The 23,892-nt window shown below is 45.6% G+C and overlaps 1 protein-coding gene and 1 long non-coding RNA gene across 4 annotated transcripts in view; one reads left to right on the top strand and one right to left on the bottom strand.

Annotated features, from left to right (window-relative positions):
• Positions 1-23,892, top strand: part of SLC24A3 (solute carrier family 24 member 3) — a 458,948-nt gene that overhangs the window by 198,596 nt on the left and 236,460 nt on the right. The window lies entirely within an intron of this gene.
• LOC139078283 (uncharacterized) lies at positions 1,916-3,623 on the bottom strand. Its single transcript, XR_011531189.1, has 2 exons — positions 3,514-3,623; positions 1,916-3,103 (listed from the first exon to the last, which is right to left on the bottom strand). It is a non-coding gene; the product is annotated as an uncharacterized lncRNA (long non-coding RNA).

Here is a 23,892-nt window from a genome sequence, read left to right as displayed (position 1 = left end):
AGTGAGAAGAGAGTGTCGACAGAGTCTGGTGAGGTCTTGGGTTGTGCCCTCAGCGCAGCCCCCATTGGACATGCCAAGGTCATCGTGGGAGCCCTCGAGATGCCGGGACAGGATGAAACTTGCTAGGGCTTCATTAGGGAAATGCCTGTAAGGAGGGTGGAGGGCAGGGGCCTGGGGAGGCTGGGAAAGGCAGCAACCACTGCACCGTCTGACCCCAGTGAAGGAGGGATGAGGGAAGGGAGGTTGTGCGGAAGCGTCCTCTGGGACTCCACGCAGCCATCAGGGAATCAGCGAGCCAACGCTGGCCCTCAGGGGAATCCTGCGTCCTGGGGACAGCCTGCCTTGGCATCCCCACTTGCCAGTGTGGCCACGGATCCTGTCACCCCGTGGTCAGTGGCTGAGATGTGTCAGGAGTCAGAGCAAGCCCCCCTGCTGAGCTGCGAACCGCCGCTGAGCAAACGGAGTCAGAAGTCAGTGAAACTTAGCCCCGAGTCAGAAGCAGCAGCCCACTCCCTTTCATCCTGATTTGAAACAGAAAACCAACAACAATTCGCTCAAGAGTTGAGTTCACTTAAAGAGAATGATAAATTCGGTCAAACAGTCCTGTGCTAACGAGGTGTTTTCTCCATCTCAACTCAAGGGGCTTTCTCTCTATGTCCAGCTGGGCAATGTGCAGGCACAGGGGTTAGCAGCACCAGCTAGACCAGGGCTTGAAGCCGGGGCAGGGGCATCTGGCTTGGAGATGAGGAGGGCATTCTGCATGGCGAAGGGAGCGTATACATTGTACAGGGTTATAAAATCATTTTGTTTCAGGATCTTTAAGAATCGGCTTTGAATCCCATCAGTTTAAGGTAAGTTGAGTGACCATGAGCGGAGATACTTTGTCATCTTAACTTCTCAAAGTCCCTAAATGCGCCCTAGCATCGGGTGGGTTTCACCAAAGGCATTGGTGGGGTGACAGGAGGTAGAAGCCTTTGCACTGAGGCCAAGGAAACGCCGAGAATGTGCAGAAACACAGCACTTAGGAAAAGCCAACCCCCAAGCAGATATTCTGAGAAGAGTGGTAGTTGCCTGGCCTCATTTTGACAAAATCAAACATCTGTTATCTTAGTGACCATCCTAAAAAACAATGGAAAATTTCGGAGTTAAAAAAGAAGCTCAAAAAGACAAGAAAAAGTGCCTGAATATTTTCAAAGTCTTTGCTGGCTCTTTTTCTATGACCATCTCTAAGTTAGTCCATTGGGCTTTCCCTCACTGCCCACAATAATTCAAGCAGAGGCGTACGACCCCACAGAGAGTTCCAAGTTGCAGTCGATTCCACCACTGCATGTGTGTCTCAGACCCCAAGACATTCATCAGTGAAGAAAAGAGAATCGGCAACAAAAGTGAGAGGAAGTCTTCAGCTGGGGGCTTGGGGTCTCTCTGCCTGGGTAGAGAGGGGGTGATGGTCTGCTGCTCACGCCCGCTCGGCTGAGCTGCCTCGGCTAAGGGGGATGATTTGCCAGCTCTTAGTAGCCAGATGCATTATTTGGCGTGTGTTCACCAAAGCATCTTAAAACTCTGATTTAGTGCTGTAAATTGCAAGAAGTATAAATTCATGTGAGTGTTTTGAGCTTTCAATGAACCTTCTTTGAATGGGTGTTGGAATTGTCTGTGTCTTAAATAAGATACGCTCTGTGGCCGCTGTCCTGGCTGGCGACTCCTTTAGGAGTATGGTTCCGCTCTTCAGGCAGCTCCAGTTAAGATATAGATATTTTATCCAGTGCAAGTAGCTATCTTTCCAGGAAGTTCTCCCGCCCCGGATTCAGTGGAATATGTGCTGTCTCTGTGGTGTATCGTCTGCAGCATTTCAAGTTATATGTGGGGCAGTACAGCCCGTATTTTATTAGTAGACTAATGACACATGACCAGATCCTTATACAGAAAACATTTATATTTTATTTTCAGACTTTGGGAGTTGAAACTGGGTCAAATCACAGAGAGCTCTTACACAAACTAATGAGGTTACAAAATCCAGATCCTCAGCAATCAGGCTCGCGGTGGTTTTAATGAATGTTCCGCAGGGAGAGTGCACCAAGGCTTCTTGTTTGAATCAGGCAGCGACTAAACTTAGGTCACTTTAGGTAAATTTTCTCCAATAGGCAGAGTATTAAACTTGCATCTGCATATCTTTGATTCTTTTGATGCTTTTTTCAATTATAACTGTTGGTTTTCCTCTTTGAAAGGCAAAATAAAGAAGGCGGCACCAGAATTTTCCTGCTGCCTTGTGGGAGGTGGCGCCATGGAGTTTGGTGAGAGTGACTTGGTAGAGACTCTCATCTTGCTTTAAAAGATAACACATTACTAGAGAAGATGGGGTGTGGTCAGGCCAACTGACCAGGAGACGCCTGCCGTTGAAAGTATAGCTTGTTCCTTACAGTTCCCAAGAGAAAACATTTATATTTTATCTTTAGACTTTGGGAGTTGAAACTGGGCCAGCACCACACAGGGACACACCGGGAAGCAGCAGCGTCGGTCAGGAGGCAGAGGGTGAGGGAACATGTGTGAGTGAGAGCCTTTGGTGGTGTTTTCAACAGGCAAGGCAGGGTGAGCGGGCTCAGGACTGGCTGGTGTGAATCATTTCAGTGGGCTCTGGGTTAGGGGCAGTCCCTAGTTGTCTGGTCCCTGGCTCCGGGGTGATCAGGGCAGCGGGTAGTGACCTGGGCTGTGAGAGCCCCATAAAGGAGGTGCTTGGGGTATGGACTCTGGGTTGGTTGGTTTGCATTTGAAAAGTGTCCTCATTGTTCAGATTGTCTAGGAGCTGGCTAATCCTGAGAGAGGCAGTCCCTCCAGGGTCAGCAAAGCCCCAGATGCCAAAGCATTAGAACTCGGAAAATAAAAGACATGATTAATACTCATCTCCAAGCCGAAATTCCAGTGGTTTATCAAACAAGATGAGTAAAGATTTAGGGCTACATTTGTGTTCACAGAAACCCCCATATAAGGGAAATTTTCATGGACATTAAAACCAAGAAATCACAGAACTTCATTCTCCCATAAAAGTCCACAAACCTGGTGTTCATCAGCCCCTGCTGGTCACTCCCTCGGGAGGCTCTGGAAGGCTCTGTAGAGAGAAGTGGGTAGCTAATAAACAGTGAGAGAGAAGGGGCACAACTTTGAGTTCGAGTGCCTGGTGGGAACAAATTAGTAAACATTTTTCAGGTGACCTCAGCCCAAAAAGTTTACACTGCAGGAATAACAGTTCAATTGCTGGATAAGAGGGAGAATGTTCTAGAACCCCAGGCTGTATTTTAGCATTGGTGATGAATGCCTTTTTTTTTTTGGAGAACTTGCTGTTTGCTTAGAAAGAGGGAAAGGTGAGCTGTCCATAATTCCTGCAGTGTAGGATGGTATGTACCGTTCATCCTTTTTTTCTGCATGCGTTTAGCAAGTTGCACAGCTGCCTCTTGGTGGTTATTTGTTCTTGGCTAATTACAGTGAAAGGATTTGATAGACTTACAGATAGGAACTCACCTTTTGTCTTTTCTCCTAGAAAAAATGGAACTCATCGCACGCCGAATTAGAGAGTCGTGTATACAGGGAAGCAAAAATGCTGACCGCACCCCTCAAGGGAGGGAACCTTTGACCCTCTTTCTGACATCACACAGTGATTCCACTTCATAGTTCTGGAAGCTCCATAACAACCGAGAGTAATCCTGGCCATCGCCAAGAGTCACCCTTCCTCTGTGCTGCTGCTAGCTTTGGGGTTCTCTGCACCTCTTTCAGCAGGTGCTTTTTGATCCGCTGACCCAATTACGCTGCCGTTGGATTTTGCCAAAATGATTACAAAATACTTTCCTTTCTATTTTAGGACAGTCTGTGATGGAGAGATAACGGGCTCCCAAGTCAGGCAAGCCCAGGGTCAAATCCTGGCTGAGCCCCTGACCAGATGGACAAATTTAGGCCGCTTACTCAACTTCCCAGACCTGAATTCCCTCCTCTGCACAATGAGCACAGCAGCACCTACCCCATAGCTGCACAGGAGGGTCAAACGGTAGTGTTTGTGAAAACCTGCCATGTTGTACACTTGTGTTTGTATGGTTTTTATGTTTCTACACCAAACAACATACAAAAGTATTTTAATAAAAAAGACATTTATTGTTACCATTTATATTCTACACTATAGCAGCGAGTACAGTTTGAGGAGAAATATTTGGGGAGGAGAGTCATCTGCTCACTGAAAATGTTAGGAATCCAGAATGATCTTTTTGGCTAGATGTTGTATTCACAGTTGGGTACCAGACATCTTGGGGGAGCTTCAGCGCAATTAGTGTATGCTTAAAGTACTCATAGTCAACTTTACAAAGCCGTTTCCCCAGGAATAGGGTGACCCAGTTGGAGTCCCCACTCTTAGCAGGTGCTAACACATGGCCTCGGAATCCAAAGGTGACTGTAGTTTTCTCAGTGTGTACTGAGTCTGTGACAGCTTTCTTTATCTTTACGGTCTCTTCCAGCTGCAACAGTCAATAGTTATAGGAGAAACATAGACCAAAGAGAAAGCTAGAAATCCTACTAGTTAAGCTAATCCTCACATTATAGTTGTCACCCATACTGGTTCCAAGAATGAATGGAATGATGACCCAGATATTCATTTTCTTGTTTCTTGGGTGTATAGCTTGATTTCCTGAAACTCCCTGTACTGGATGACATGCTGGGACCTCCTTCCTAAAAATGCTGACTTGTGCTTGGTAAGGAGACTGGTTTGAGGTCTTCCTTGGTTCAAATGCAAATAAATGGATAATAATAGCTAACATTTATTGCATACTTACCATGTGCCAGAAAATGTTCTGAGAACTTGACACAGCAGCTCACTCAATCCTCACATTCTGTGTGGTGAGGACCCTTATTATTATACCATATACTAACACAATAATATTTCTATTTGCCAAGATGAGGAAACTGAGGCCCTGAGAGGGTCACTGCCTGGCCCCAACTTACGTGGCTGGGAGGGGAAGCCACAGACATGGGTTTGCACTAAGCTGCTAATGGGTCTTCTGTTTGACCTATGATTCTTCAATGATTGGGAGTAGTCTCCTCTGATTTCCTTTTAAAAAGCCAAGCAATAGGACCCAAGTAGAATTTCAGCTCATGATCTTGGCACGATTTAACATGACTCTCTGATGCTAGCATGAAGCTCTGATGTATGTCTCTTGGACTTCACATGTGGGTGTGAGAAAGAATGGCTGCTCCACCTGTGTAAAAGATCAGTGTGCTCACGTGGATTTAGAGGCTCTGGTACTTACAGGGGACATCTTCTCGCCAGTTTCTGACTGGATGCTGTCAGGAGCTGTGTGGCTAGTAGATAGGTGCTGGAGCAAAGGACACTAGATGGTCGTATGGCTGCATCTTTCATCTTATCAGTCTTGTTCTGTCCTATCACTTTTCCCAGGTAGCTGGGTTGATGGCCACCTGTACATCTGGGCCCACATCCTTACAGCTCAACCTCTAGAAAAGGACACTTTTCTTAGCTCCAGTTAGGACACTCCAAAGAAGGGCTCTGATTGGCTGTAGCTGGCACACGTGGCCTTTCTTGGCCCAATTGCAATGGCCAGGAAATTGAGGGACTATTTTTGGCTCAGCACAGGCCACATGCCCACCTTTGAGCAGTTGCTGCAGCCAGGGGAGTGGGGTCACGTCAGAAGATAGCCGCCCTCGTATAGATGACAGGGTTAGAGGAGGGCTAGCGGATGAGATGTACCCGTGAAAAGAGAGGTCAAGTTCCAAAAGACAGAATGGCTAGATAGTTAGACAGAATAACAATGTGAACTGCGAATATATAAAAATTGACTTCTGAGGGTGTCTCAGAACGAGACAAACTGAGAACATAATTCTCTGCCCACATGCACAGGAAGTTTGGTGTTGGGCTATTGGTGAGCTACAAAAGGAAGAGTGAAGTTAAAGGGTGTGTGTGAGGGGGTGATCAGAAGCATAGAGGAGGAGTTGACTCATACACCCCAGCTCTACCAATCTTCTTTCTGCTCCTCAAACCAGCTAAGCCTTCTTATCACAGGCCCTTTGCACATGATCTCTCCTCTTGTCATAATGCTCATACTTTCACACTAACTGTAGCTGCCTCTTTTTCATCCCTCACATCCCAATGAAAAGAAAGAGGCCTTTCTTTATTCTTCTCTTTCATAGAACCCTCTTTCCTTTAGAGCACTTATTATAAATTTCAGTCATTTCTTGAATCGTTTATTTGTTCCTTATTTGTTTGTCTTCCCAGTGGACTGTGTCTGTTGACTCCCCTGTATGTCTTCAGTGCCTGTCCAATGCCTGGCAATCAGTAGGGACTCAATACATAGTGGAGGAATAATGTCTTTGTGTGAATGATGGTTTTATGGGGAGATCAAAACAAACGGGCTGTACCAATGTGGAGAGGAGAGAAAGGAGAGAAGATAGGTAAGACAAGGATATGAGAATCTGAGAATCAATAGAAATCAGAAGAAGGAGCAAGGAGTGATTAGGCTAACAGAAAGCCCTCAAGAATCCTAGGAGGTGGTGAGAAGAACCCTCCTGTCTCATGTGGGGTGAGGATTCATCTAGGCAAGTTTATCTGAACGTCAGCACAGTAATGCCAGTGGGCATCTGGGTTACCATGGCATGACCCCCTCTATGGTTCTCTGTAGCAAACCTGTGTGTCTAAAGGGAGATGGGTTTTTAACCGGCTGACAGATGCTAGGGAGCCACTGTGCTTTGTATGGTGTGTGTTCTGTTCCCTCACTCCATTCTCCTTCCCCTTTTTCCCACTGCTATTTGGGGCACAGCCGTTGGCCATGCTTGCCTCTCACATCACGATTCCAGAAAATTCCCCACTGCCACTTTACTATGTGATGGTGAAGGCACGTTAATGAGGCCAGTGCAGGGACCTGCTGCCTTTTCAGAATAATACTCTGTGCACAAGTCTGACTCCCAGGCGGACCCACTGAGAACACAGTGGTTTCCCAGGAAAGGCTCTGGCCTTGGTGCCCCAGCGCGCTTCTCCCCAAGGTTGAACCCAACGGCCCTGTGTTTTCAAAACGTGAAATGATCGTTGAGAAAAGGAAGTCAGTTGAGCTTGGCGAGTCCCCAGAGTCTGAGCACTGTGCACTCAGCTGTGAAAGGAAAATGCTGGCCTTTAAGCATACAAAAGGCCTCTGACAGAGTTAGAATGAAGTGGCTTTTCACCACTTTCGGGAGGATAAATTGAACTTTTGAAAGGAAGCCTTGATTTCATGGGGACCTGGTTGTACAGTGACTATTTCTGAATGATACAGAAAGATGATCTTGGAGACCTTCAGCATGGGTTTCCCCCTGACCCATTGCCTATTTTAGGGGTCAGTAGGTAGTTTAGACAGCAAGCCACCCATTGGCCTCTACACCCCTACGTGGTAGGTAGTGTAGACAGCAAGCCACTCGTTGGCCTCTGCACATCCACAGAGCGATTTGCAGCCTGCATCCCATGGCTGACCAAAGCATGCTAAATCTTGCCCAGAGACAAGTGCACAGCCAGGGTGAAGATAACCCTTGGTTGTGGCTTTCTGGAATTCAAACCAGCTTCCTTACAGTAAGGCTTATTGCCTCCAAGTTGGTACTCTTCCCCACTGTGTGGACATTCCTGTTCAGCGGCTGTGCACATCTCCACTGTGGCATCCACTGTTGCTGGCAGGCCTGACACCCCCTTATTACTCTCTGACTGCTGTCGGGCCTGTGACCCCATCCTTGTCGAGCAGGGATGTGGTGTCACTGGGCAGCCTTCCCAAGTCTGAGGGTCATGTCTTACCCATCCCAAGCGATGTTCTTTTACTTTTAAGGCCTTGTAGGAACATGGTACCAAATTTTTATCTTTGTATTTTTACCTGGTTTTATTTAATTTTTTTCTCCTGTAGAAAACAAATGCATAAACAAAACAATATATTGGGAGAGAACATGGGCCCTCCAAAACAGGTCAATTTGACTGGATTTTTCTAGCTCAGAGATGTACTTATGAATGATTTATATCTTTTAACATTCTACACAGATTTTGTTGGCATATGTGACTCCTTAGAACCCCACAAAAATAATTATTAGTAATAGCCTAAATTCACCAGAAACACATCAAAGCTCATTTCCTTCCAAGTACTTTCAAATTTCTTGCATTCTTCCTTTTCATTTGTCCATAAATTATGTCTACATGAAATCAGAACTGGTGGATTTGGTCTGTGTAGTGGGCAAGTTCAGAGGTCTCTGCATGAATAAGAACCTGGTAAACAGAATGCCTCACTGATTGGAGTGTCTGATTTAGCGGTCTTTCCATGTAGACATGACGAACTCCTGTTGGGGATAAGAAAGGGAGAGAAAGGTTGAAATATCATTGGTTTCACATTTAGCCACCTTTGGGTGATGGGTCGATGGGTGGGGAGTGATGTTAGTGGCTGGGTTTCTGATTGGATGTAGGGGTTTCACTCCTACATAAGAAGTACAAATTCCTATGGATTTATTATATTTCACTCTTTCAAATATGGAGAAGAGAATCAGACCTAACCTTGACAATTTGCTGAAATGTAGTGGTCTGAGAACTCCTGGGCACTGAAATCAGACATCACTCTAGAATTCATATTTTCTTCCTATCTGGGTAAATTTAACTTCTTTCAAAGCTCAGAGATAGCAAATGTAAATTTAAGAGCAAAACCGTACCCGATGCTTTACTTTTATCATACTAGTCGCTGCTGACCCTCTGCCCACCCACCACATCCAGTTAGGTGCTGTGTGGCATTCAGATGTGAAGGCTCCTGTCCATGCTCCAGGAAGGGGCTGGTCAGGCGGTGGGGAGACAGAAGGAGATAAGTGTTCGAAGAACTGTTACGTCTCTGACTGTGGTAAGTCCCTTCCAAGTCAGATGCTGCAGAGCTATGAGGACAAGAGCAAGCCAGCCCCTGTGATGTTCCTGATGAGGGTCAGCCTGTCTTCAGCCCCACTCACTTGGCTTCCATGAGGTCGGAGAGAGATGATGGCCACCCTTGCCATTCCCGTTCTATTCTAACCAGACGAGATTTACTTACTTGGAAAAATCCAGAAGTACTTCCTGAAGAGGTCTGGTGGAATTACTCTTTAAAGAATGAGTAGAATTTCAACAACCAACGATTAGTCCGGGTTCAAGGAACGAGTCAAGAGAGGTAGAAGGGGCAATGGGCTGGCGGCCGGCACTCCACCAGTTGTTCGAGGAGGGTGAGTGGAGGTGGAGCCTGAGCTCGGCGGAGGGCGCTGGCGCGGGCCTGGCACAGGGGCAGCGGCAGCCTCGGGCTGTGTTTGAACGAAGATAGGACTTTCATCAGAGGTGGCTGACAGGGCCATGTGAGAGGAATGCGTTCAAAGCAGAGCCGTTTGCTCCCTGAGCGGGAAGCGGGCCAGATTCTGAAACTCTACAGTCGCTGGGATTTCACACTGCGCACCCTCAGCAGTGCTTCCAGCAGGCTGTGGAGTAACGCCCGGGCCAGGCCATTTTTGAAATCACAGCTGGAAACCCTGAGCCCTCCTGCTGTCTCCCCGAGCTGGGGATGGGCTGTCCCTTCCTCACACAGTGGGAGTCGGTCTCTAAGCCCAGCTCTGATGCTGACCAACTCCGAGACCTTGGTTAAGTTACCTCATCTTTCTATCATTGTCTCTCTGATAGTTTTCATAAATCTGTTATTGACTCCCTTCAATCTTTCTGTACAGTTTCCAGGTTAATCGGACAAAAATTCCACTGGGATGCTGCTCTCCTGCACTAGGTTTCTTTGGCATCACGTTTAAAAGGAGCTTTTAAGACTTTCTGTAAGATGGTTCATCCCATCCTTCTCGGACCTCATCAGACCCACACCCTGGCATCCCCCCTGGGGGCCGGAAGTAGTGATAGTCGGCATCTCACAGACAAGGCAGGACCCGCTAGGCCTGCTCAGGGCACAGCACTCTTGTTTCCAGGTGATCCGAAAGCAAAGGAGTGATCATGGCCAGTTAGGGCTGAAGTTAGCGCATATTCACTCAATTCACAGTCACTCCTCTGCCAACCAGATCATACTTCTCAGAACCCAGGAAATACAGATATGTTTGTAAATTACAAATATAGGGGCCAGCCCGGTGGCCTAGGGGTTGAGTTCATGTGCTCTGCTTCTTCGGCCTGGGTTTCGCAGGTTCAGATCCTGGCATGGACCCACACACTGCTCATCGTGGCATGCTGTGGTGGCATCCCACATGCAAGGTGGAGGAAGATTGGCACAGGTGTTACCTCAGTGACAATCTTCCTCAAGCAAAAAGAGGAAGATTGGCAAAAGATGTTAGCTGAGGTCCAATCTTCCTTACCAAAAAAAAAAAAATATATATATATATATATGTATATATATTCATGTATAGGTATATATATATTTCATGTTTACTTGACATATTTTAAATTGAAAGACTTTATATTTTAGAGCAGCTTTAGGTTTACAGAAAGTAGTAGAAAGTATCCATATACCTCTTTACCCCTACCTCCCCAGTTTCCCCTATTATTAATATCTTGCATTAGTGTGGTACATTTGTTACAAATGATGAATAAATAATGATACATTATTATTAACTAAGCTGCATAGTTTACATTAGGGTTTACTCTTTTTTTTTTTAAAGATTGGCACCTGAGCTAACATCTGTTGCCAATCTTCTCTCTTCTTCTCCTCCTCCTCCTTTTCCTCCTCCTGCTCCTCCTCCTTCCCCTTCCCCACCCCTTTTCTCTCCTCCTCCTCCTCCTCTTCTTCTTCCCAAAGTCCCCCAGTACATAGTTGTATATTCTAGTTGTGGGTGCTTCTAGTTCTGCCATGTGAGACACCGCCTCAGCATGGCTTGATGAGCGGTGCTAGGTCCAGGTCCAGGATCTGAACCAGGGAAACCCTGGGCTGCCAAAGCGGAGTGCACCAACTTAACCACTCGGCCATGGGCCTGCCCCAGGCTTCACTCATGGTGTTATACTTTCTGTGGGTTTTGCCAAATGCATAACAACATGTATCCACCATTACAATATCCTACGGAGTAGTTTCACTGCCCTAAAAGTCTTCTCTGTTCTGCCTATTCATCCCTCCCTCCAACCCAACCTCTGGAAAGCACTGATCCTTCCACTGTGTCAGTAGTTTTGCCTTTTCCAGATTGTTGTATAGTTGTATGCATAGAGTATGTAGCCTTTTCAGATTGGCTTCTTCCACTTAGTAATGTGCATTTAAGGTTCCTCCATGTCTTTTCATGGCTTGATAGCTCATTTCTTTTAATCACTGAATAATATTCCATTGTATGGATGTATCACAGTTTATTTGTCCATTCACCTACTGAAAGACACCTTGGTTGCTTCTAAGTTTTGTCAATTAAGAATAAAGCTTGATGTAAAGATTCGTGTGCGAGTTTTTGTGTGGATGTAAGTTTTCAGTTCATTTGGGTAAGTACCAAGGAGTGCACTTGCTGGATCATATGGCAAAAGTGTGTTCAGTTTTGTAAGAAATTGCCACACTGTCTTTCAAAGTGCCTGCACCATTTTGCTTTCCCACCAGCAGTGAATGAGAGCATCTGTTGCTCCACATCCTCACAGCATTTAGTGTTGTCAATGTTTTGGATTTCGGCCATTCTAATAGGTGTGCAGTGGTATCTTATCATTGTTTTAATTTGCAATTCCCTAATAATGTAAGATGTTGAGCATCTTTTCATGTGCTTATTTGCCACTTGTATATCTTCTTTGGTGAGGCATCTATTCAGGACTGTTGCCCATTTTTTAATTGGGTTGTTCATTTTCTTATTGTTGAGTTTTAAGAGTTCTTAGTATATTTTGTGTAACAGCTTTTTATCAGATATGTCTTTTGCAAATATTTTCTCCCTGTCTGTAGCTGGTCTTCTCATTCTCTTGACGGAGTATCTTGCAGAACAGAAGTTTTTAATTTTAATGAAGTCGAGTATATAAATTTTTTCTTTTGTAGATCATGCCTTTGGTGTTGTGTCTAAAAAGTCATCACCAAACCCAAGGTCACCTATATTTTCTCTTGTGTTATCTCTAGAAGTTTTGTAGCTTTGCATTTGCCTTTAAGTTTGTGATCCATCTTGAGTTAATTTTTGTGAAAAGTGTAATGTCAGTATCTGTATTCAGTTTTTGGCATGTGGATGTAGTCCTAGCACCATTTGTTGAAAAGGCTGTACTTTCTCCATTGAATTGCCATTGTTTACCTTTGTCAAAGATCAGTTGACTATATTTGTGTAGGTTTGTTTCTGAGTACAGTTGGCCCTCTGTATCCATGGATTTTGCACCTGAGGATTCAACCAACTGCAAATTGATTGGTTGAATCTGCTGATGTGAAACCTCTGAATGTGGAGGGCTGACTGTATTCATTGTACCACCCTGTTTTATGTAAGGGACTTCAGCATCTGCAGATTTTGGTATCAATGGGGGTTCCTGAAACCAATCCCTCACAGATACCAAGGGACAACTGTATTCCATTCTGTTCCATCAATCTATGTGGCTGTTCTTTCACCAGTATGACACTTTCTTGGTTCCTGTAGCTTTATAGTGAGTGTTGAAGGAGGGTAGTATCAGTCCTTTGTCTTTGTTCTTCTTCTCCAGTAATATGTTGGCTATTCTGGGTATTTTGCCCCTCATATAAACTTCGTTGATCCACAAAATTACTTGCTGGAATTTTGATTGAGATTGCATTGAATCTATTGATCTAGTTGGGAAGAACTGATATCTTAACACTGTTGAGTCTTCCTATCCATGAACATGGAATATCTCTCCATTTATTCTTCTTTGATTCTTTCATCAGTGTTTTCTAGTTTTTCTCATATAGATCTTGCACATATTTTATTAGATTTATAACTATTTTTTCTGGTGCTAATATAAATGGTACTGTGTTTTCATTTCAAATTCTGATTGTTCATTGATGGTACATAGGAGAACATTTGAGTTTTGTATATTAACCTTGTATCCTGCAGCTTTGCTTTAATCACTTATTAGTTCCAGAAGGGTGGTTTTTTTTTTTTTTCCAGTTCTTTGGGATTTTCTACATAGACAATCATCTAATCTGTGAAGACAGACAGTATTATTTCTTCCTTCCCAATCTGTATGCCTTTTATTTATTTTTCTTGTCGTTTGCATTGGCTTGGACTTCCAGTATGATGTGAATAGGAGTGGTTAGAGGGGACATTTTTGCCTTGTTCTTGCTCTTAGGGGGAAAACATCCAGTTTCTCATCATTACTTTTACTGTTAACCCTTCCACGTGACATGGAGTACTGGGTGCTCCACTTGGCACCCCCTCTTCCTTTTCTGAGGGCTTTCTCTGGCCACAGAGCAGCCTCAGCTCATTATGTAGAGAAGACCAGGAGTACTGGGGAGTTAATAAAGCATCTGTTTTCTCACCATTAAGTATGATGTTAGCTGTAGACTTTTTGCAGATGCTCTTTATCAAATTGAGGAAGTTCCTCTCTATTTCTAATCCGCTGAGAGGTGGTTTTTCTTTTTTTTTAAATCATGAATAGGTGTGGGATTTTGTCAAGTGCTTTTTATGCATATGTTGATATGATCATATGACCTTTCTTCTTTAGCCTGTTGATGTGATGGATTACATTAATTGATTTTCAGGTGTTGAACCAGACTTGCACACTTGGTCATGGTGTGTAATTCATTTTATAAATTGTTAGATTCAATTTGCTAATGTACTGTTAAGAGTTTTTCCATCTGTGTTCATGAGAGACATTGTTCTGTAGTTTTCCTTTCTTATAATTTATTTATCTGATGTAGCGTTAGTTTAATGCTGGCCTCATAGAATGAGTTAGGTAGTATTCTCTCTACTTCTCTTTTCTGGAAGAGATTGTAGAGAATTGTATAATTTCTTCCTTAGATGTTTGGTAGAATTCACCAGTGAACCCATCTAAGCCTGATACTTTCTCTTTTAGAAGGTTATTAATTATGGGTTCAATTTCCTTGATAGATTGAGACTTATTCTGATTGTCTATTTCTATTTATGTGAGTTTTGGTGGATTTTGTCATTCAAAGAATTGGTCCATTTTATCTCAGTTATCAATTTGGGGCATAGGGTTGTTAATGATATTCTTTATTATCCATGAGATCAGCAGTAATGGCCTCTCTTTCATTTCCAATATTAATAATTTGTGTCTTCTCTCTTTTTTCCTATAACATGGCTGGAGATTGATCAATTTTATTGATCATTTCACGGAAACAAATTTTAGTTTGTTGTTTTCCAGTTTTCATTTTCTGCAATTGATTTCTGCTCTAATTTTTATTACTTCTTTTCTTCTGCTTAATTTGGATTTAATTGGCTTTTCTTTTTCTAGTTTCCTAAGGTGAAAGCATAGATTATTGATTTTGAATCTTTCTTCTTTTCTCACATATGCATGTAATGCTATAAATTTCCCTCTTAAACACTGCTTTTGCTGCATTCTTCAGATTTTAATAAATTGTATTTCAATTTTCATTTTATTTGAGACATTTTTAAAATATAGAAAAGTACAAAGATAATTTACATTCTGTATAATCACCAACCAGAAGTGACTTTGTTGATGACCTTATATTTGCTTTGTCTCTTTTTGATAAAAACCAATACAAAACTACACAATAATATGGATGTTCTCTCCTCATCACCAGTTCTAATCACCCCCCCCACCCACCATTCCCAGAAATAACCACTGTCATGAAGGTGATGTGTTTCTTTCCAATCTACTTCTGCTGACTTAGGTGACAACCTCAATTCCTCCTATATTAACAATGTGGACCTCATGAAGCTGGAAAAGAGAGCAGTCAGTACATTGGAAGATAGCAGAAGCAGAATTCATAGTTATCTAGTTTGAAATGCACAGATGTGTATTCATGCACAATGCATCTATCTTAGTTTGGGGTCTCCTAGAAACAGACCCAGCATCAAGGGCAGGTCATTTGTTTGTCATTGCAGGTCACCTAGGAGCAGGAAAGTGAGACAATGAAGGGAAGAGCATTGAGAGAGGCTGCATCATCAGGGAAGTTATAACTGTGGGGGACTGGAGCTCAATCCTTCTGGGGACATGAGGGGCAGCGTGTAGTCCACATGAGAAGTGAGCAAGCAGAATGTTCATTGGCTGAGAGGAGCTCCCAGGGGTACTGAGCCCCTGGCATTTCTGGCTGTGGACAAAGTTGGCTGTGACAGCCAGAAAGAGCCCTCAGGCAGAGAGGTGCAAGTACCAGCAGGCAGAAGTCAGGCAGGTGTGTGCTGCATTGGTCAAGGTGAGGGGATGTGGGCAGTCTACTGACAGCATCTGCTAAAACCTCTCGTGAAAAATTCCTTTTCTAAGGCTTAACTTACTTAGTAAATATGTAAAAAGAAAATAAATAAATAAGAGCACGTGTCCTGTGCCAGGTCCTGGAATTTGTTCCATTCTCGCAGGAACCCTGTGAGGATGCGGTCGTTACCTTTATCTCGGATTGTCCAGATGTGGAAAATGAGGCTGACTAGGCTTCAGCACCAGGACTCTGACTGAGCCGTCCAGACCCCAAGTTGCCCGTCCGAGAGTGTGGCTCTAGTAAGCCTTGGGAACATTCAGGAGGAAAACCTGTGGTAGCAGAGAAAGCTTATTCTGTGCCAGCTTTTAGAGGGCAGCAGACAGTGAGTGCTGGGATCCTTTTCATTAAGCATCAGAAACGCACAGGAGATTGAAAATAAACTACTTCAGTGGGGAAGCTGATATATACAGATTAAAAAACATGTAAAAATCTGGAAATGCAAGTCTCTCATTAGGTGCGGGATAAAGACCGAGTTTCCGTTTCCTAGCAATAAGGACAAAGATCTTAATTCTCCCTCCACCGTTTGCCTTTAGGCAGGTCTTGGATTTGGTCACTGGCTGAAGACGGTTGCCGAGAGACATGTCTTTGGGTGTCTTATTGGAGGCGAGTGTTCAGGGACTTGCTCTGGGAAGGATGGAGTTACTCTTATTCTCTACATTCAGGTGACTTGGATGAGCCATTTGCACAGCAGGTGTCAGAAAGGGGGAGAGCCCTTTTTGTGACCTTGACTCACTCTACCAGAATGTCTGCCTATGGGGAAAACTCCTGGGCTGAAAGTAAAGAGGCTTCAGCTTTGCCACTAACTGGCTGTAGGACTTTGGACAAGTCCATGGAACTCTCTGGATTTAGTGATTTTTGATCAGGGCCTGTTCACCTCTATTACTTGCACATGGCAGACAGGTGAACACACATGAACAATATAACCTGTGTCAAAAGCCCTCCACATGTGCCCACAGTGCTCAGTGTCTCCTGCCAGCATCTGCCACCTTGTATCATTAAGTGGGTCCCCCAGGCTAAGCCTGGCAGTTCACTGCAGGATTCCATTGTTCAGCATCTTCCCTATGACTTGAAAGAGGGCACTAAAAGCATACACACCCACCTTTTGGATCCCATAAAGCTGGAGGATGAGCACAGAGTACTTTGTTGAATTTCTTAAGGTAGCTCTAGCTACTGTAATAGGTATAGACCCCAAATTTCAGTGGCTTAACACCATACGTTATTTCTCACTCTTGCAAGGTATGATACAGTATTCATCAGGTAGTCTTCCATACAGTGACTCGGGGAGCCAGGAGCCTACTGTCTTCGGCTCACCATCTGCTGGGATCTTAGACATTCCCTTCTACCTGGCAGATGGGGAAAGAGTAAGGGTGGAGGATCATGGGGGAGATTTGAAAGGGCCAGGCTGAGAAGTGATGCATCTCATTTCTGCCCATGAATCGTTGGCTGGAACTCAGCCACATGGCGACACACTGAAAATGAGGTGCATACCGCAGATGTGGATAGGTTTTGGTGGAATTGTAGGCAACTCTACCTCAATCGTATGAAAGCTGAAGCAAGATTCACAAAGGCCTGACTGCCTGTTATAAGGGGGCATATCTTAAAAGATGAAAATTGGTGGAGATAAATGTGTAAAGTCAGGCTCTCAGTTTGACAAAAGTCTTTTTACAGAAGCATGGGATGGAGAATATGTGGCTGAAGAGCTCCCAGCTCTCTTGGGTCCCCATTTCACATACTGAGAGAGTAGCTAATGTTTGTGAGGTGCTTTCTATGTCATGGGCACTGTCCTGGGCATTTGCATGTATTATCTCTTCTCATCTTCACAACCACCCCTGAGGTTGTGTTCTCATCATCCTCTTTTCACAGATCAACAATCTGAGGCTCAAGGAGATCAAGTAATTTGCCCAAGGTCACATGGCTGCTGTGGGGCAAATGAGATTCAAGTTCATATCGGTCTTGTTCAGATTTGATGTCTTTCCAGAGGAATGGATTTCTGAACCAGAGTGCAGTTAATCCTCCTCCCCGCATGCTAGATAGATGTGCATGATCAGCTCTCAGTGCCACATTCTACCAAGGAGGGGAGGGACAGGCATGGCTTCAATGCCCTGTCCTGGAGGGGAGGGCGGATGCCTGGGGCTGTTTGGCCTGGAGAAAGAACATTTCGGGTGGCTGCCCCATCTACTTGAAGGAAGAGAAGACTGAGTGGACAAGTTTTCAGAGCCCGGAGCAGTAGGACTAGGGCCTGAATAGGTGCAGTTACAGGGAGGCAGAGTTCTGTTCTACACAAGAAAGAGCATATATATTTTCCTTTTTTTTTTTTTAGTACAGAGACAAGAAGATGGCAAGTTTGCCATCACTGGAGATATTTGGGCCAAGGCTGGGCACAATTTACTGGTGGTGTTTTGCAGGAATTCAAGCACCCCTCGGGAGTTGGGGGGATGGCCGTTCCTCTGTGAAGCTGCTCCAGGACATCCCATTGGTGGATGACCCACTTTCTCTTTTGCGCCGGCACTGTGCCTTTGAAAGAGCCTTGTTGCTGCATTGAGACACCTCAGCAAGTTTAATTTCTGCGGTAGGCTTATTCTGCCTTCCTGTGTCCAGTGGCAAGCACAGAATGGGTACTTGATAAAGCTTGTGATGAGTGAATGAATGCATGAATGTTGGGGAGGGAGGTAGAGACACATAACTTCTTGGGGCCCTGCCAACCCCAGGATTTCATACTTCCATGCACAAAATGAGCCCCCTCCTTCCAACACTGACCAGGGCATTTGGCTCCTCCTTTCCGCCGGTTCTGAGTTCTGTGGGAGGCCCACAGTACCAGTCCCCACATCCCCCAAATGCAGGATCCAGGGTCACCACCAATCCCGCACAGGCCAGGATGGCTGGACCTGGTCTCGAAACCCTCAGCCCCAGCTCAGTGCCAGGCACAGTCCTGGACGCAATGCTCAGAGATGATTTCAGCATTACTAATAACAGTATCAGTGATACTAAAGGCTGCCATGTATTGGATGCTTATTATGCACAAATCACAGATGGTTACTTTGCATAATCTTTTAATCCCAATAACCAACTGTAAAATAGTCTTTATAATCCATACTTTGCAATGTGAAAACAAAATCTTGGGTTTCAGAGAAGACATGTGGCTGATCCTGGATGCAGGCCTCGTCCTGCCTAACTTCAATGCCATGTTTCCCCAGCAGTGGGTCACACGACTTCTCTGAGCCCTCAAATCACGACATCAGACAGGTTATTATTTGCTCTTTGTCTCCAGAAGAAGGCTTTAATGGTTGCCCGTGTCCACGTTGTATCCCAGTGTTTGTGCCGAAGGTTAACTGGATGCAGCTCCCACGGTCATGGTTAGGAGGGTGAGGTTGGACTCAGGTTTGGATCTTTGGGTCAAATCTGTGCCCCACCATTTAGCAGCATATCATCCTGAAGCCTTAGTACAGTGTGGGTGACATTTGTGTCCATCTCACAGGAAGTTGTCAAGGATTCAGTGAGATAAACAGTGCAAAGCAACTTAGCACAGCCCTGTCACCTAGTAAATGCCTCCTAAATTATTAGTATTGGGCAAGAGCAGAATGCCTGGGGGTCATTTTCGCCTCTTCTAGTCTTAAATGGGGGCAAAGCCACACTTCCTGGGCAGGGAAAGGACAACTGAGGGGCAGTCACTTGGCACCCCCTGTGCCCAGAGCTGTGGGTTGGATATATTTAGGGATGGTGCCCATGTTATTCAGGATCCTCTGAAAGCAGAGCATGAGACAAGGACTCAGGTAGTTTATTAGGGGAGTGATGGCAGGAAAAAGAAGTGAGGGGGCAGGAGAGTGAGGCAGGAAGGAGGAAGCACAAATCAAGGGAGCACTGTTGAGTATGCCACTACTGAGGGCAAGTGGGGCTCCATGCTGCTAGAACTAGGTAGAATGCCCCTCAACGTTGCTCCTCTGCAGAGATGGCTGCCAGGAGAGTTCCCCACCAGCCCCTGCCGCGGTGGCTGAGGGCCAGCTCCCCTGCACTTCCAGGGCCTGCGCAGCCTCCTCGGCTTTGGGGGAGCCCAGAGGCTGAGGGCTGCTACTGGTGCTGGCGGTGGGACTCTGCCTGGAGATGTGGCCTGAGCCCTGCAGCTGCAGCTGAAATAAAGGGCCCTGAGCACAGTGGCCTCACTGCCCGTGGGAGGGGCCCAGGCTCCTGGGGCCCAAGACACACCTTTTCAGGAAGATCACTCTGATGGTGTCCTAGGCTGAGGTCTTGAGTTGGGAACTGGGGAAAAGCTTTGGCCTCCGACAGGAGAATGGAAGGTGTTAGTCTTCCCAGCCACAATGCCCAGCCCAGTGGGATGCCCAGGTCTGTGGCCCTTGCATTGAACCCTCCCATCTTTCCCACGCTGTTAATTCTCTTCCTGTCCTTAAGTTTGAACATTCCACTGACTGAAAGTGCCTGGCAGACGAGATGAATGAGAACTTCAGGTTTGCAAACTTGGAGCTTTGGGGAAAGAGGACGAATATATTACTACTGCAAGTTCTCTGATACGAACCCCACCTTCCTACCACTGTTCTGTGGCGAGGGCTCCACATCTGGCCCTGGAAGGGCTGCAAGGTAGACAGAGCATTCCAGGTACTCTTTATCTTGAAACTTTATTACAAAGACATGTTGAGTAGAAAATAAGGAAAAAAGAAACATCTTTCTTTTTTTTGTCATCTTTGTATTCATTCATTCATTCACTCATTCATCATTTCTTGAGCATCCCCACTTTTCCCAAGGAAGAGAGCTATGGGGTCCAGTCCTGAAGGAATATACAGTCTGGGGAGAAGGGACAGAAGGTGGGTGCCACTTTGGAAAGAGCCGACATGGAGCATCAATCACAGGTGCAGGTGAGAGCACCGTGGTTAGGAGGAGCTGGGTCTTTACAAGTTGATGTGATCAAAGCACAGTCCTGTGCGTGGGCTCATGAGACGTTAGATGAGGATGTTTTGGATGACATCATGGTGGTCCCTTCCACTGAGCAGTGAACTGGACTCACTGCCAACATTCAGACAGCCGCTAACCGGCACCATTCAAACTCAGTAGCTCTCAGTGAAGGATGGGGCTGCATCCCCGATGCTTGTTACGTCTTCCTTCTGCCCCCACTACCAATGGGACTCATTCTGGTGCCATTTCCCCTGCCGTGAGAACGAGAGGATGCTATATTTACGATGGGGAGGAGAAGCTGATGGAGGGGAGGGAGAAGGAGGAGTGTGAACAGAGAAGTCCTTTCTCTGTGCAGCGTCACGTGTCACATTCTGCATCATACTGTTGTCATCCGTGTATGTGCCTGTCCGCCTCACCATATGCTACATTGTTAAGGATAGTGGCCACCTTTCTTGGGACACCACTAGCCCATAGAATGCTTTTGTGCAGACTTGTAAAAGGTGCCGCTTGTGCTGGTCATGGACTTGTGGCCATGGCTTAGTGAACAGATGGTATCTTGGTTCGAATTTTTTTAAAGGTGCCCTTTGCAGGGATACTTCTGAGGTCCTGTTGGTTTTCTCTTTCTTGACCCAGGTGCTTGATTACATGGTTGTGTTAGATTTGTGAAAATTCATCAAACCTGCAACTTAGGATTTATATACTTTTCGTATATGTATGTAATACTTCAATGACATTTGCCAAAAATTAAAGGAATGAGAAAACATATTTTATAAAATACCCCTTCCTCTAGCTTGGCTTGGCAAGGGCACCCAGTTTCCTCTTCAGCCAGGGGCCCTTGTGTACTGCACATCCTGCACAACTGTGCATGGCTGTCCTGACCTACTCAACGTTTCATGTCTCTGAGGGGCTTCCTGTAACTGCGCCTGGCCCCTGGCAGGTCATCTTGTCAGTGGGTGTCCACTTGGTCTTTTCATCAGTTGTGTTGAGTCTGTGTAGCCCTCCAAGCAGAGCCAGCTCTTTGTCTCCTTCATTGCTGATGACAACTCAGCTGTGTGGCACAGTGGAGAGGTCACCGGTACAAACTCGAGAGTTTTGTCACTTGAGCTAATCCCCTACTTCTGCAAGAGCAGACGAAAGGTTGGCCCGCCACTCACGGTAGTAGAGACATTTGAGTGATGGCCTCAAATGCGTGTGGGACTGGGAGAGTCTCAAGGTCATCGAGGAGGTTACATTTTCAGCTGTTGATAAATAACTTTCAACTGGTTTCTTAGTGACTCTGTCCCTTTCTGGTGCTACTTCCCTCTCCCCTCTTCCATGCATGCCTCCCTCAGGAGTGGATCATACGGTCTTTGTTGTGCTGCTGGAGTCTCAGATCTCAGGCTATCAAAAGTAAATCAAACTTTGTCTCCCTCCCTTTTTTCTTTCTTAGCAGTGCTAGAATGGGCTTTTAGCCCCAGGAAAGTGAAAGATTTACCAGCAGCCTCCCTCCCCACCCTTATTTGCTTTTCCTGACGTGCCTCAGTCTGTCCACATGTTATGAGACGGGATTCCCTGTGTGGCTATTTTCAGGAGCCCAGACCACATCTCATCACAGCAAAAAGACATAATTCAAAGAAGCCCAGCTCCAGTCCGGGGAAGCATTGCATGTGAGAGATAAGACACCCAGGGCTTATCCCACAAGTGCAGTAGTTCTCTTTCAGCCACAGACCAACGTTTGAGAGGCCAAGGAGAAGAGATGGTGTACTTTTTAAAGAAGAGGGTTAGAATTTTCCGCAGGAGGGCTTATGATTTATCAAAGTTCACGTCAAAACCTCCCATCTGGCCATCAGGCTCCCAGCAGTATTTCTGTCCTAACTGTATTTGCTGTTGTCAGAACGCATCAGTGGCAAAGTTTAAAAAATGTAAAGCAGGTGGCTAATGTAGGGGCCTGAGTCGTGTGTGTGTGTGTGTGTGTGTGTGTGTGTGTGTGTGTGTGCGCGCGCGCGCGCACATGCGTCTGTGTGTCTTGATTGGGAGGAGGTGCTGTGGAGAAGGATCAGTAGAGAGGAAGGGAGAATGTTGAGAGTGGTGGGAGACTCTGGGATGGTTAACTGGGGAAAAGGGAGATGCTTGGCGGGGTTGGGAAGTAACCAGAGGACAGAGCTGACCCTTTTGTGAGAGGGCCCGCTGGGAGCATTATGCTCTGCTCCACGGGGCGTCATTGAGGGGCTGTGGGCAGATCCGTTTGATCACACACCCTGATCCAGCCCTTTGGAGAGGAGAGTGTGTTGATGGACACAAGGAGCGTAATGTCAACCACCAAAGTCCTCTGGGAGCCTGACCAAGTTCTGGAGGTCCTTGGCCTCTGGTCTCAAATGAAAAGCAACCAAGTATCAAAGAAACATGAAGAGTGGTTGGGGGTGTGGTTTAGGGTGGAGGGGAGGATCCTGGAGACAGAGATGCTGAGCGTTCAGCTTCTGACTGAAGCCCATTTGAAGCCTGTCTGCTTTAGATGTTCCCATCTCCTTGTGTTGCTTTGCCGAATGTTCTGCGCCTCCTTGTGCCCACCCCCTTTCCTTTATGCAGGCCTCTGATACACTCTCACCGCCATCTGAGCCTGCTCCCCGCTCAGGTCAGTTGCAGGCCCAGCCCACTGATAGCATGATGGGGGCGTCAGAAAACAAATGCCCAAGAGAGGGCTTTAGGGGCCAAGAGTGTTCCTGGCTACCCCGTCTGCCTTAAAAATAACTGAAAATACACCCAAAGGCTTAATTTACTGCAAGTGTTTGGGGAAAAGATCTCCAACACCACTGACAGGGCCATTTTCCATTTTACAAGCTGCTGTCTCCAAATTTTAGTGAATTTTTCCTTGCAGAAATCTGGCCAGCTTGGTAACATTACCATCTCATAGTTTAACAGGCAGAGATGCTGGGGGTTTAGAAGTGTGCTCAAAGCCAGATATTTAGAGACAGTTCTGGTATAATTGAATATTTATGGACTCTTGGTGCGGGGAGAGGCTGGGCAGCCAGCCTCGCTCGCTTCCCAACCATCTAAGAAGTCAACTTTCATCATATCAGTGTGGGGAAGACACATCAGTGTTGTGTGGTCCCCAGCCTATAAATCCCTGGTCCAGGATGGATTGAAGTTTGTTGAGAGCATCTTTTGCACTGGTCATTCATTTCCTGTTTTGTGATAGGATTTACAAGTTGATAATTTAGGGCTGTGAGGTAGATAGAGTGGGTCTTGATTTCAACATGAGATTTGCAGAATCTGTTGTGATTTCATTGTAGGCTAGACAGATAACTGGGAATGGATGGGATATAGCTGGTATGTTAGTAGCTGCCTGAAAAACTGCTTCAAAAATGTGATTAATGGCCTGGGGGGAGGGGTCGTCTATAATGATATGTCTGCACTTGACCCCAGCAAGTTCAACATTTTTACAAATGATAGTGAGTTAGAAAAGTCAAGCCATAAAGAATCTCAGGGAAGACATAAAAGGCATAATTATCACATTTGCAAGAGGCCACGGGTTGTGGTAGGAACCACAAAGTGTAACGAAGAACAAGACTCCAGGGTGTCTCCTCCGCCTGCAGATGGAGGAGATGAAATTCAACCGGGATAAGTACAAAGTCCCACACACATGTTCTGAAAACCAGCTACACAAGTGCAGGATGGCGACCTCTGGCTAACAAGCAGCTTCTTG

This window comes from Equus przewalskii, chromosome 21 (genome assembly GCF_037783145.1).
Source record: "Equus przewalskii isolate Varuska chromosome 21, EquPr2, whole genome shotgun sequence".
Classification (NCBI taxonomy): domain Eukaryota; kingdom Metazoa; phylum Chordata; class Mammalia; order Perissodactyla; family Equidae; genus Equus; species Equus przewalskii.
This window is presented reverse-complemented; position numbering and strand designations above follow the sequence as displayed.